Source organism: Gallus gallus, chromosome 10 (genome assembly GCF_016699485.2).
Source record: "Gallus gallus isolate bGalGal1 chromosome 10, bGalGal1.mat.broiler.GRCg7b, whole genome shotgun sequence".
Classification (NCBI taxonomy): domain Eukaryota; kingdom Metazoa; phylum Chordata; class Aves; order Galliformes; family Phasianidae; genus Gallus; species Gallus gallus.
In genome coordinates, this window is record NC_052541.1 from 18,154,988 (window position 1) to 18,167,875 (window position 12,888).

A 12,888-nucleotide genomic window follows, 5' to 3' on the forward strand; every position below is an offset into this window, starting at 1 on the left:
AGACTGCAACTGCCACTTGCAGATGATCTACACCGGACTGGAAAGGTTCAATGGTGAGATAACACCAACTAACACCCTTTGCATCCAGCCGATCTCCAGATCTGGTTAGCAAAAGAGTCATCTTCTACCCCACAGAAAAATAAATGTGAATGTACTGCTATCAGTCCAGCTACAACACATCCACTGAGTAGCAAGTGTTACTGTGACAGGTTCCGAGCCAGGTTAGCTAACAGCACAACACCAGGGCAGCATTTCCCCCCAGTAATCACAGTATAGCAGTGGAAGTACTGTTATATGCTAACTGCTGCATTAGGATTCCAAAGCTATCTCAAAGCATCTCTGAACATAGAACAGATTTATCTTAAAACCCCTTGCCCATCTTTTGGGACAGAACTATTACATAAACCTTTTAAAAGAAAGGCTTAAGTGTATTGGGTCAGAGAGAGTCACCCATGTGCTAAATAGTGTGAGAAAATTACTCACAGAAGGGTTCTCCCCTTGGTGCTCTACATAATGAGTTCTTCACTGTCCTGAATAGGAGTTCAGCATACAAGGTAACTCTAAAGCTGTACACGTTGTTAAATGAGTGCTCCTGTACTGGGATTTAACGGACAGCACTGTGCAGGCTCTGGTTACTTCTGCACACGCAGGTCCTGAAAAGCATTAGCTCTTCCATTGTAATTGTATAAATATTACACAAGCGAATGTGCTGACATACAGGAGCCCCTGGAGCTGACCAAGATCCTCATCTTGGTTGTACAACTGAGAATACATCTTTAAGTTCACAAGTTTCTTCTGAAGCTCAAGATAAAACCAAACCCAGAGTCCTGCCCACGACCCGCTTCTGTTTGTTTGTGTAAAGCCTGCACACACACACACAGTTCTCTGGGGACTTTCTCATTTGTGTATATGGGCGTAAGATTTATACAAGACACTCGCTGCTTGCCTACTTTAATTTTGGATGGTTAAATATAATACCTTGATCCATAAGGGACATTATTCCCCCTCACCCAAAGAAAAAGGCAAAATTTCACGTACAGATTAAACAGGAAGAATATAATTGGCTAACTTACTTCTAACCTTCTGCCTCACTCCTTGCATCCTATGCTTATATCATACTTCTTTTCTCACCCCCCTCCCCGTGCTCCTGTCTACTACAATATCACTCCATTTCAGCCTCTGCAGTAACCCTGTATCTAAGATTTGAAATAATACTTTGAAAAGAGACTGAAATGACTGCTATAAACCAGTCTTCTCTGTGCATTTTAATTGTGGCTCTATAGCCTGTGGTGGCACTTTATATACATACATACATTAGCAGAGCATTTCCAGATCAGTCATAGTCCAGATCTCCAGATCCAGCACAGAGTAAACCTGAACTGAAACGTAACAGAGAACACCTAACGGTAATCACACAATATAGCAAAGAGACCCATTCCCTTCAAGAAAATACTGATTTTAAGTAGTTCAACAGTGGTGATGCATTCTTTGTTTATACATATTCACCTCATACCTGTTAGCTATCTTCAAATAAAGCAAGGCACAACTTGCTTAAGCTTGCAGAGGATTTGCTGCACTCAGTATGCCATAAAATTTCTGTCATGATTTGTGCTCACAGTAGCAAATGCTGTTTGTATATAGAATCGATATATAAGGGAATAGATGGAGGGGCTTTTCTGTGCTCTTTCCCATGACTATCCTGTGAGACTGCAGCAGAAGCATGAGGAACAAATGCAACTCAGCCCTCTAAACCACACCTCTACCCTTACTTTTTCAGCAAGCACAATCTAACCTTCTTCAAAGGCGCTAAATCCTAAACATAAAACATGATGCAACTTAAGGTACTTAAAAAACAACAACCAGACACCAAAACTATTTTTATTTCTTTCTCCTCCCCATTTATGAAGAGCTAGAATCCTTTCCAGGAAACTTCAGAACAAATATTCCCAACTCACAGCTTGAGATGCATTGAGACCTGAACTACTGGAGCTCTGTCAGACAGCGAGATACTTGGAAACCACCAGATCCTAAAACATTATGTTTGAACAAGGTTGCATCAAGGTTTTCCTTTTAAATCCAATCCAAGTTGTGCAACATTTCAGCCTCCAACTCTTTGGTCACACCAACAACAGATTTAAAAATTAAAGTCAATTCTGAGGAAAGGACAACGGATCAAAAGACTTCCTGCAAGTCTTCATTTCAACAGCTACTTAAGATTCAGGAAGGTTCTGACTAAGTGACTGCTGTACTCTTCACTTTCCACAGCCTGCTGATGTTACTTTGACCATAACTGCAAATGTTCCTCCACTCACTCTTGTAAAAAGCATTTCAATCTACTATGACTTGCAAAGCTAACTCCAATTCAGTCGCTAGGAAGTACAATGGAAATTGAAAAGGGATGCTGAATATTTAAGTGACACAGCAAATTTCTTTCTCCGGTTTGAAAACCTCAAGATTAACAAATCCCATTATCATTATTCAGTCCAACCTAGACTGCCTTCCTCTAGCAAAGAGTCATGAGACTCTTTTCTCCAGCTATCACACACTCCAACAGGAATTTACCTAGAGATTAATAAATTCTTCAATGCAATATCCTGTAGATTAAGTATCAGGCTCAGTTCTGAGCAGAAGCATTCCCAGTTCTTTCCTCAAGGCCATACAGGAGGTGGTATTAAACACCTTTCTCGTTCGACTCCATTCTCCTCAGTTAAACCAGGCACCAACCAGGCTCTACTTTCTTTCTTGCTACTTTCTCTTTTAAACCTGATCCATTTATTTACATTGTTCCCAATGCTTACACAGAGATCAGCTGCACTCACATGAGTCCTGTAGAATAAGCCAGGCTCTGTCAATATTTATGCTTTTGCTAACTAATAATTAACTCCGGCTATGTAAATACAAAATAGTTGGTATTGCCATTAACACATATAGAGATTCCATTAAGCTCCATATGGGCATGATAGAGCATAGAGAGCAAGCTGTTCACAAGAAACGTGGGCCTGCAACCACACTGCTACAAGTACCAAAACTTGAGCATATGAATGCTTTTCGTACAGAAAAATATTTCTAAGCAAGCCTGTATTTAAAAAAATGGCCATAGTGCATTTTGGCACAGCCTTCAGAGAATGAGATCTTATCTTTTTTTGTGCTAGTTTTTGGTAAGTGCACCATTTAGAAGAGCCCATTGGGTAAAGCATGTTCAAAAGCAGCAGGAACTGTTTATAAACTTCAGCAAAGTTCCTCATGCAGCTGGACCTTAATGTTTCTAGAATAAAATATGCACATTATGCAAGCTTTTAAGGCTGTAGAGAAGCTCAGGTTGTTTTTCCTACTTCATCTATAAGGCTCCACGCAGTTTTCTCCTTCCCCAAAAGTTAACCACAAAAACAAATGCCATGTTCCTGATAATTAAACCATTTCAATGCCGGCTCACAATGGCCCCAGAAATACTCCCCCACTTCCCAGCAATGCAGTCCCACTCTGCCATCCCATTCACACATGCCCACAGACTTCCAGCCCCGTAAGACAGGATCAAGTTTCACTAAATATATTAACTTTTTAAAACGAAAAGAGAAACGGGAGACTCACAAAGCGAGATGGTTTGCATGACACATAAACCAGAAATAACCCGTTCAGCTACACTAACTCAATTCCTTCTCCTAAATCATCACAAATCAATACCAAATACTTGCGTTTAATCACTCAGAAAGGGAAAAGATGACGTACCAAAGTGTTCTGCTCTTTACAGAAACCTCCAGTTGAGCAACAGCTTCAGAGAAAAATTGTGAAATGGAGCGAAAAGCCGTTCAGAATGCTCAGATAATTCAGAAAACCCCAACCTCAGAACGGGGCGCCGGGACCTCACTGCTAGAAATCCCCATTCTCAGGGCAGCCCACGTTAAAATCCTGTTTGAAACGACTCCAGAATAACAACCACTGCTGAAGAGTTATTAAACACTACCGCTCCTCGGCCAACGATCCCCGCTGCGTGCAGACATCATGACGGGACAGAACTGAAATGTCAGGGCTGATGTCCAGCGTGCCACGTTAATCCTGCTGGAAGTCAGCCGCGTTCTGCGAGCCGAGGGTAAAGTTACAACAAAAATACGACCGAGCAGCACCTGCCCGAGCCAGGCGGCGTGCCCTACCTGGGAGCCGCGCACTTAAGGACAAGGCAGTCCCCGCTCCTGCCCCGCTCCGTAACATGGCAGCGCGAGGGGATCCCGCCTCACGACGGCCGAGCGGCGCGGCCCGAGGCCCGCAGGCCGGGCTGGGGGCTCCGCTGCGCGGGCTCCGCTCCGCGGGCTCCGCTGGGCCCCGGATCACCTCAGGGGTCGGGAGGAAGAGGAGAAAGTTTTCCCCCCTCTCGCCGCAGCCCAACGGAAAGTTACCGAGGCGCAGAGGGAGGGGGTGCGCAAAGGGCCGCCCGCCCCTCAGCCCTACCCGCCTCCCGCCGCAGCCCCGCGCGAGGGGCGGCCCCGAGCTCGCGCTACTCGGCGCGGCCCGCGCCAGGCCCCTCACCCCGCCGAACACTGTAGAACTCCTTCCCCGCCGCCCCCGGCCCCCGCCCCAAATATCTGCTCAGAGAATCCCCACCGCGCCCACAGCCCGGCGCTCCCCCCGGCCCTCACCTCACACGGGGCCGCGCTCCCCGGGGCAGGGGAACGGCCGCCGGCGCTTCGTGCCCCCGGCGCCGAGCAGCGGGCGGCGAAGGGGCGCGGGGAAGGGGAAGCGCGCTCGATCCCCGCGCCCTTATCTCATCCTAGCGGAGCCCGGCTCGCCTCCACCGCCTCCCGCCGTGTGGGCGGCTCAGGCGGGATCCCCCCTCCCCTCCGCACCGCCTCCTGGCGCCGCCATCTTGGCTGTCACGGGGGCGGGGGGAGGCGGGCGCCGGCTCGTGATCGCGGGAGCAGGATGGTTTCACCCACACAGCACCGCCCGCAGCCCCTCGGGCGGGCACGGCGCTGGGGCCGAGCGGGGCGGCCCGGTGCGCCTCAGCACCCCCGCGGAGGAGGGCGGCTCTCTGTGACAGAGCAGGTCCGCAGCCGGGCGCCTCGGCCCAGCGGTCCGCGCTTCCCTCCTTTCTCTCCCCTCTCAGGGCCGGCTCCTTCCCTGAGCCACATGTGGGGGTCCACAGGACCCCGCGGGTCAATGGAACCCCTCCAGCACAGCCCGAAATACAACGCATCGTTTGCCCAGAGCTCTCCTCCCCCCTTGGTCCCACAGCTTCTCCCTCTCCGGCACCTTTAAATTAACCAGAAACGTATCTCTGGCCCAAAGATCCCAGCCTCGCTCACCTGTGGTGCCCGTCGGTGGGGCGGGGGGTACCTGGAAGACAGAACGGGTTCTGTGGATTTCCCGCAGGCCTGAAGTAACCCACACCAGGTTGTTGCATCAAAGACTATGAGAGAACCTGAGACAAAAATAATCTTTGAAGAGCGCGCAGCTAAGATTAGTGCAGTGTGTCAAGATGTTGCTGAGCACAACAAAAAGCCCTCTGCCTGCTCTGGAACACGGGAGCGCTGCTTTCCTGGCATCCCACAGGCTGCACTCCTGTTTGCAATGTTGCACTGATGTGCTATTTTTGAAGTGATGTTTAGGGATAGGCTCCAACCATGCAATTTTGGCTTTGAGTTCAAGCTTCCCTCGGTTAAGGATATTTGGCTCGGAGGGTTTTGATATGGCTTGTTGCAAAGGGAAAGGTCAGATACGGTTCTGAATTTGGGCTGTAAGTGCTTAAGTGTGTTCAAACTTACTGTATAGATTTAACTCATCCCGCTTGAAAATCTGGCTGAAAAGGAGAACACGAAAATTTAAAAGTGCAAAACATTACTTTTCCCCCTTTCTTTTTAATTAATACGACCTTTTATAGCAGCAATGTTGCTCCTCCTACGTGCCGTGTAGGAAACAGTGGCTGACACGACCCAGGCAGAGGCACCCGTGTGCGAGCCTGCACACGCAGACACAGCTTTGTGCTGCCAGGTTTGATTTTTGTGTGCTGAGTCTGACTCTTGTTTGATCAACAGCGCAGTGCCTGAGGATTGTGGCAACCTCTCTCCCAGGCTGGGAATGCAAGAACATTGCCCATTTCTTGTACTGCTGCACAGTATGGATTTATTGTCACACCCACAAGGACATTTTATCTCTCAACAATATTTGGTGGAGTAAATAAAGAAAATAAGAAGCCAGTACCTTGGTATTTGCAGCAAGTTGGGCTGTATTCTGTAAAGAGTCCTTAAATTACGCAGTGCTCTGTTAGAAAAATTTCTACATCCTATGATCATCTTGGATGGATTCTAATCCTGGAAGTGTTTTCACATAATTAGCAATAATAAAGTCCATCTTTTAGCTTGTGTCAGTAACTTTGATATTCAGCATATTTTGTCCTCTTTTCCCTTGTTCATTTTTCATGCAGGTGTAATGTTTAGATCTTTGGTGTTCACATTTAAGGACAGATTTTATCTTCCATTCCAAGGTAGGAGTAGACCCATCAGAGCATTGTTTCAGCTCTGAAGTATTGTTTCAGCTGCCTGTAAACTGACACAAAGTCACTGCACTGACCATGAATAGTTCAAATAGTTTTGGAGTTTAGGTTCCATAAGAATACTCTTACCAGTTAAAAAATGGAAACTTAAATTTTACAGAAACACCATTCTTAACCTTTTCATGGCAGTTTTTATACTTTTCAGATCACATAATAGGTATCTTTTATGTATATATCTTTGACTTCCAGTTAATTTATAGCCCAATCTATTTATTTCCCTCCACCAATTCTGTACTCTAGGGTCTTATCTATATTTAATTATATTTTGTGTCAGCGTCAGCAAATTGGAGCCAGGGATGCAGACCTTACCTTGCAACTCCTGATATAAACACCAAACAAAATAGTTTCTCCCAATCCCACCATCACAGCTACCCACAGTGCTTATCTCCATCCTGTCCTTCTTGTTCTTCCATCTCCTCCTCCTTCTCCCCCGGTTCCACCAACCCTCTTTTGCTTTCTCCCTGTGACCTACCTCCTGCTCTCACTCTCTGTTGGCTGTGGCACACTATCATCCTCAGGTCGCCACTAGCACATCTAATTGTAATGCTCCATTTCATTACTGGCTTGTCAGCACCTCTATCAAACCATGTCTCCTATCTTATATCTAACTGCAAAGCTTTCCTCCATAGCTTGTCATCAATTTTCCACATCAAGACTCAACTAATGCCACGTGTGAAAGGGTCTATGAGCAATAATGACTATAGTGCTGTATTTGCTTCTGAATAAAGAGCAACATCAGTGAATAGTGTTACTGTACAGGCAGAGACATTCACTGCATGCACAGCTCGCTGCACAGAAATGGGTCTATGTGTCAGTCAAACAAAGCCTTTCCCTAAAACTCTGTTCATGGGAACACTGGGGATCTCAAAGCAGAGAACTCTGCACACACATGGAGACTGACCCAGAGTTCATTAAGTCAGTAGAAGCGTTCCTATTAATTTCAGTCAGTGTTGGATCAGATTCTTAGTAAGCATTGAAAGTCAGTTAAACAAGTCAACTACCATGTGTACTGCAGGTGGGCAGCAATGGGATGCTCTATGTGGTGTTCTCTCAAGTATGGGGTGCAGAGCTGTCAGTCAGATTTAGCTTCCCCACAGAGACTCACAGGGTTTCTGTGGACTGGCAACCACAGAACCATTTTTTCCCATGTTGCAACCCCCAAATTTCTAGCTTGTGGTACTGAAGTCATTTTCAAAGCATGGTTTTGTTTATTTTAAGTGCTTTTTACACATGGGTAAACTGAAGCAAGGCAGAGGACAAGCGACAGATGGTCAGGGACAGTGCCAGGAATGGAATCGAGAATTTCTCTGTCCTAGGACATGGTTTTAACAGACTTTGTCTCAGGGCTGTGAGATCTGACTACTTATAATTCATGAGGCTTCAAGAGTGCTCAGAAAAAAATAAAAAATAAACAATTATTATTCCACTATTTCCTGGCAGAAACCGGCTTTCATAGGCAAAACTATTTCAGTTACTTAAGTAAGCAATTTAGGGCTTAATCTGCCCATTTTCTTACCAATTTTATTCATTTGGAACTCATCTGTCTGTGCTGTGTGCTTTGCTCATTCACATCTCTACGGAGAAGGGATGAGGCTCCAAAAGAACCCAAGAGAATGTCTTCCAAAAAGACATGGCACATCTGTAACACTGGTAAAAATAACTATAAAGATAATGATAATGGATAAGGATAAACCATGTAACTGGCAAAGCAACAGTCTGCATTTCAGAGGATGGACTGCCTTACCCTGTCCAGTAACCCACTTTATGATACAGTAATGGATCTACATCCAGAGGCTTATGCAATGAAATGGAGCCTTTGGCAAGCCGGAATCACACTCGAAGCAGCATTTTTTTTTTTTTAATATATGCTTATTTGAAAATCTGGATTCTATCCCTTTTGACATAGAGAGACTGTCCCTGCCTGTAACGATTAAACTCTAGGACAGATTATGAAATAATAATGTATTTAAATGTTATGATGCAGCGCTACAACAGTGCAGTTATCCTTTCTTTTACTGCTTAAAGTATAGTCCTTCTGAAAAGCTTTTGCACTCCAGGGAAACTACTGGTTATAAATTATAAAAGAGGCAATAGAATATCACGCATGTATGCAAAAAAGAAGACTGAGATCCTTCTCTAGATAAAGTACTTACTGAAGCAAATAGAAATATGGGGAAATGAAGCAAACACAGGGCCTGATCCAAAGGCCACTGAGCTCAGCAGAAGCACTGCAGGGGTTCCTTAGGCATCAGAGTCATGTGTGCCATGAACTGCAATTCAGAAAATGCAAATAGAGAATTTTGTTGTATATGAGCAAGGATGAAGCCTAACTGGAGTGTCTAGGCATCCCACTTGGATAAAATGAGCAGATTTTTCTCCAGCAGGTAGATTTTCTCAGCAAGGGTCTATTGCCAGTATTTATGTGAGAGTTTGCATCCCCAAAAGCTCAGAAATGCTGGGAAGCAAAAAGGAAAGAAAACTTTCCCATAGAGGAGACCCAAATGTTTCTGACTATTTTCTATTAAAAAAAAAAAAAAAGATGCAAACTCATCATCATTTCACTTCTCAGTGGTGCTTTTCTTCCTCGGAATTTCAAAGTGTGCATCTGAAGATTTAGGACTGTGCATCATAAAGTTTTCCCCAGCAAACACTAGATCTACACACAAGGCATTGTAGCAACTCTCAGATCTCAAATGATGGATGGCCATTGGTGTTCGTTGATGAGAAAGCAGTTAACATGAAGATTTGCTGTGTTGCTGCGTGCTGGGGTATCAAGCAAGTGATGCCACACCTCTTCTCCTGTCATTAGTAGGCAAATAAATATGTACAGCTGGAGTGTATTTTTGGAGTGGCTCTTCCTGTAGACCACAGAAGCTCTTAAACAAATATTTGCAGCAGATTTTTAAAGAATGGAACAGCAGAAATGTTGCTTGAGGATGGTCCGAGTCCTAACACACACCCCAACAACAACAACCTGTTGTCCAGTGCAGCACTAAGTATTGCTCTCATCATTAAAGCACAGTAACAAAAGCTTCTCTTTGTGGAGTAATAGCAGGAAGGAAATTATGCGTGCAGATTTGCCAGGAAAAATAACAGTCTCAGGCTGTAAACATACTCACTGATATTGCTGTTTTGTTGCTATTTTCAGCAGCTCCTGTACCTCAGGAATGAGAGTAAAGATTTCACTGTTATCACTGCTGTTCGTGCATCAGCCTTAGAGGTTTCCTTTGGACTCATGCTCCTTGGCCCAGCTGGAGGCAATTCCTACACATGGCAGTCTTTTCCCTGAATCAGTCTGATTCATCACCCAGAGCCATTCCATGTGATGCTGTGGTGCTGTGGGTACCTCCTCTTACACCAAATTTAAAACCACTTTTGGTCACTTCCCATCTCAGCTCCTTATTTTTTTGCACGTAGGTCAAAAATTACCTTCAAGTCTTGTCTAGACCAAGTAATTACTTTCCATGTACCTAAAGGGGCCCCACTGCCTACTTCAGGCCCTCGTGTAGTCCTGCTGTTTAAATTTTTGGTATTTTGTTCTAAGGATCACTCATATCGTTATGGATTAAGTGAAGTATATCTGTCAGTTAGCCACTTCTCAGGGGTACGATTAGCCTTAATTAATATTTGTAGAACACTATTGAGATTCTTGAGAGAAACAACTACAGAAGTGCAAAGTATTATAATTAATTTAAAACTATCTCATCTTTGAGTAGCGGACTAACAACATATAAGATGAGATTCTGCAAGAAAAACTCATTTATTTGCTTCATAGACAAATGTTCTGAAATCTCAGGTTCCATTTACTACTTCCTCTGCATGATGCATTTTGAGTTTTACCTACTCTTTCATATCCTGTGATACACTGAAGCACAGTTTCCTTTGGTTGAGGAAAAACTGTCTGACAAACAGAAGTCACAGAAAGCAAACCACCGAAATTACAAAGTTAATAAACTCAAAAACAATCCACATCACCATTTGCCTTTAATTTGTTATGCATTTAATCCATAAGGCCTGTAATTAATGTTATGGAATCATTACCATATTCATTTATAAGGCATCTTGGTTACATAAATAGTCATTATCTGGAAATTAATCCAGTTCATTAAAATTCAGAAAATTGACAAGTCAGATTGACATCTGTCAAGATGCACTAAAGAGATATTTTATTCTCTCTGTCTGACTGTTCCATGAAAAAAGCTTTGCTCCTGACCAAGCTTCAACAGTACCCCACTTTGGAAATAAGAGCAGTGCTTCAAACATCAGCAAACAGAGCAGTTCTTTTGTACAGTGAGCAAACATCAGGTCACTCTTCTCACTAAGTGCCATGCAGAGTTTCCAGGAAAACGCATCAGATGCATCTGCACTGAAAATGTGACCCAAATTAAAGTTGATGTTCTTGTAGCACAGCTCTACTGCTTTTCTGAAACTCTACAGCCCTTCAAAATGCTTCTTTCTATCAAAAGACTTTAAATGCTTTCAGTGCTTTCGATACTTTCAAAATGGTGCACCTACTCAGAAAACACCTTATGCAGAATGAAGGAAAAAGTGGCACTTCAGCATTTCACTTGCAAGCTAGAGCCATCATTGCTGAATTATTAGCTAGAGAGTCACGGGTATTTAAAAAATGTGTGCTGATTGACTGAAAGAATGCATCTCAGGCTGCACTGTCAGTAAGTTTGTCATACAAGACACAGAGCTTTCATTATTAGAATGTTTTTCTAGGTAGAAATAAAACCAATTTTTAAAAAGCGACACCTTGTTCAGAACATATTAAATAATATTAAACTGCACTATTAACTCAGACCTGTCTCTTTTTCAGCAGAAGATGCCTTGAAGGGTAAGTGCAAGCCCTCCAGACTAAGGAGTTACGCCGTAATCTACCCTATCTGGATGACTGTATGACAAATTCCCAAGGAGTGGAAGCTGGCTCAAGTACTGACTCACGAGGGTTTCATCTCAATATAGATATTTTTAGTATCTGTTATTTCACCTTGGGTACTTTTAAAATCTGTATCACTGTCCAACACCTCTCCTAATTACCTGAAATTCTTTTCTTCTGTAACTGCTTTGGAATGTTCCCGTATATTAGTACAACTACTGACCCTGTTCTGTTGGGCTCTAATTTTACTCATCTACCCATTCAACTAGGTAAGCTTGTGCTTGCTCAAAATGTGAGCAACTGCTCAGAAACAGAAGTAAACAGAGAACAACAGTGAATCTCAGTGGTGACTCACCGAGGATATACGTCACATTGTGCTTCTGCGCTTTTCTGAGCTCACCCAGGGTTTGGTCCAGCATACCCAAAGGAACCCTCAGCAGACCCCTCATGCATGCAGAACTCTTGAGTCTTTTGAGTATCCATTTGCCATAATAGCTCTGCCACCCTCAACACGGACATTTAGAGGAGATAACTCTTTCTCAGCAACTGGTCCACAGTCTAGAGATGACAGAAGAGATGAGTGACCACAAAGTACCTTGAGAAAAAAATACAGAACTTATTTGCTGAATCCACACTATTCCATCTCATCTGCTTACATCTCCAAATCAATCTGCTAACAGCAGAGGAGTGAGAGTGACACATCTGATCCATACCCTTCCTACTGCGGGGAGCTCTGAGTGGAGCTCTGCATGACAGCGCCAGCAGAGGGAATTGAGGACTCATTAGTGACTGCTTGATCACCTCCTCCAAAAAGTATGGCCAAATGTTAATGCAATGTAAATAATTCACTTAACCGAGTTTGAATTTGACTCATAGTGGCAGCATTAAACTACCTTGATATATGGCAAATTCTTTAAATCATTGTCTGTTTTGTAATATAAAAAAGAATACTTCCAGTATAAATAATAGGGTTGGAGGAAATGTCCTTGGCAAGTCAATTTGTTCCACGCTGCTGATGGTTCCTGTTAGTGACAAGGATTATTTCAAGAAGGAGACAATGGAAAACAGATGCAAAAGTGTTTACCAGAAGGACGGGGAATGGCAGCTCTTCCAAAATGTCAAGCGTGCAGACTCGAGTCAATTTAAAAGAGAATTAATTATTTAAACTGAATTAATTTGACCACAATGAAGCCCTGTTAAGCCATCTCATCTATCCACCTTCCCACTATGTCATCCCTTACAGTCTAATTCTAAATGCTGCTGCTTATTTTTGAATGCTTCACCTGAAAATTCACTTACCCAGTCACAGAAGTGGTATGTTGTTTTCTGAGTATGTTCACTGCATCCCTTCCCAGAACTCACCCAAAGAACTGTGCTCACCTCCAAGTGATACAGTCAGGATATGCTGCTCTTCATTTCTTGTGTACTGAGAACAACAAGCAAAACACGAACGTGCTGAGGC

General features: G+C 43.8%; 1 protein-coding gene across 13 annotated transcripts in view; it reads right to left on the reverse strand.

Moving 5' to 3' along the window:
- Positions 1 to 5,503, reverse strand: part of DENND4A (DENN domain containing 4A) — a 47,854-nt gene extending 42,351 nt beyond the window's left edge. For 5 of the 13 annotated variants that reach the window (XM_015292245.4, XM_004943897.5, XM_015292244.4 and 2 more), the window contains exon 1: positions 4,632 to 4,806. The gene's annotated coding sequence lies outside the window, so the exon portion shown is untranslated. Of the gene's footprint in view, positions 1 to 3,726; positions 3,924 to 4,148; positions 4,330 to 4,631; positions 4,807 to 5,297 lie in introns of those variants that run through there. The other 8 variants (XM_015292247.4, XM_015292246.4, XM_046899168.1 and 5 more) reach the window with 3 other exon arrangements.
- Positions 5,504 to 12,888: the final 7,385 nt, after the last annotated feature.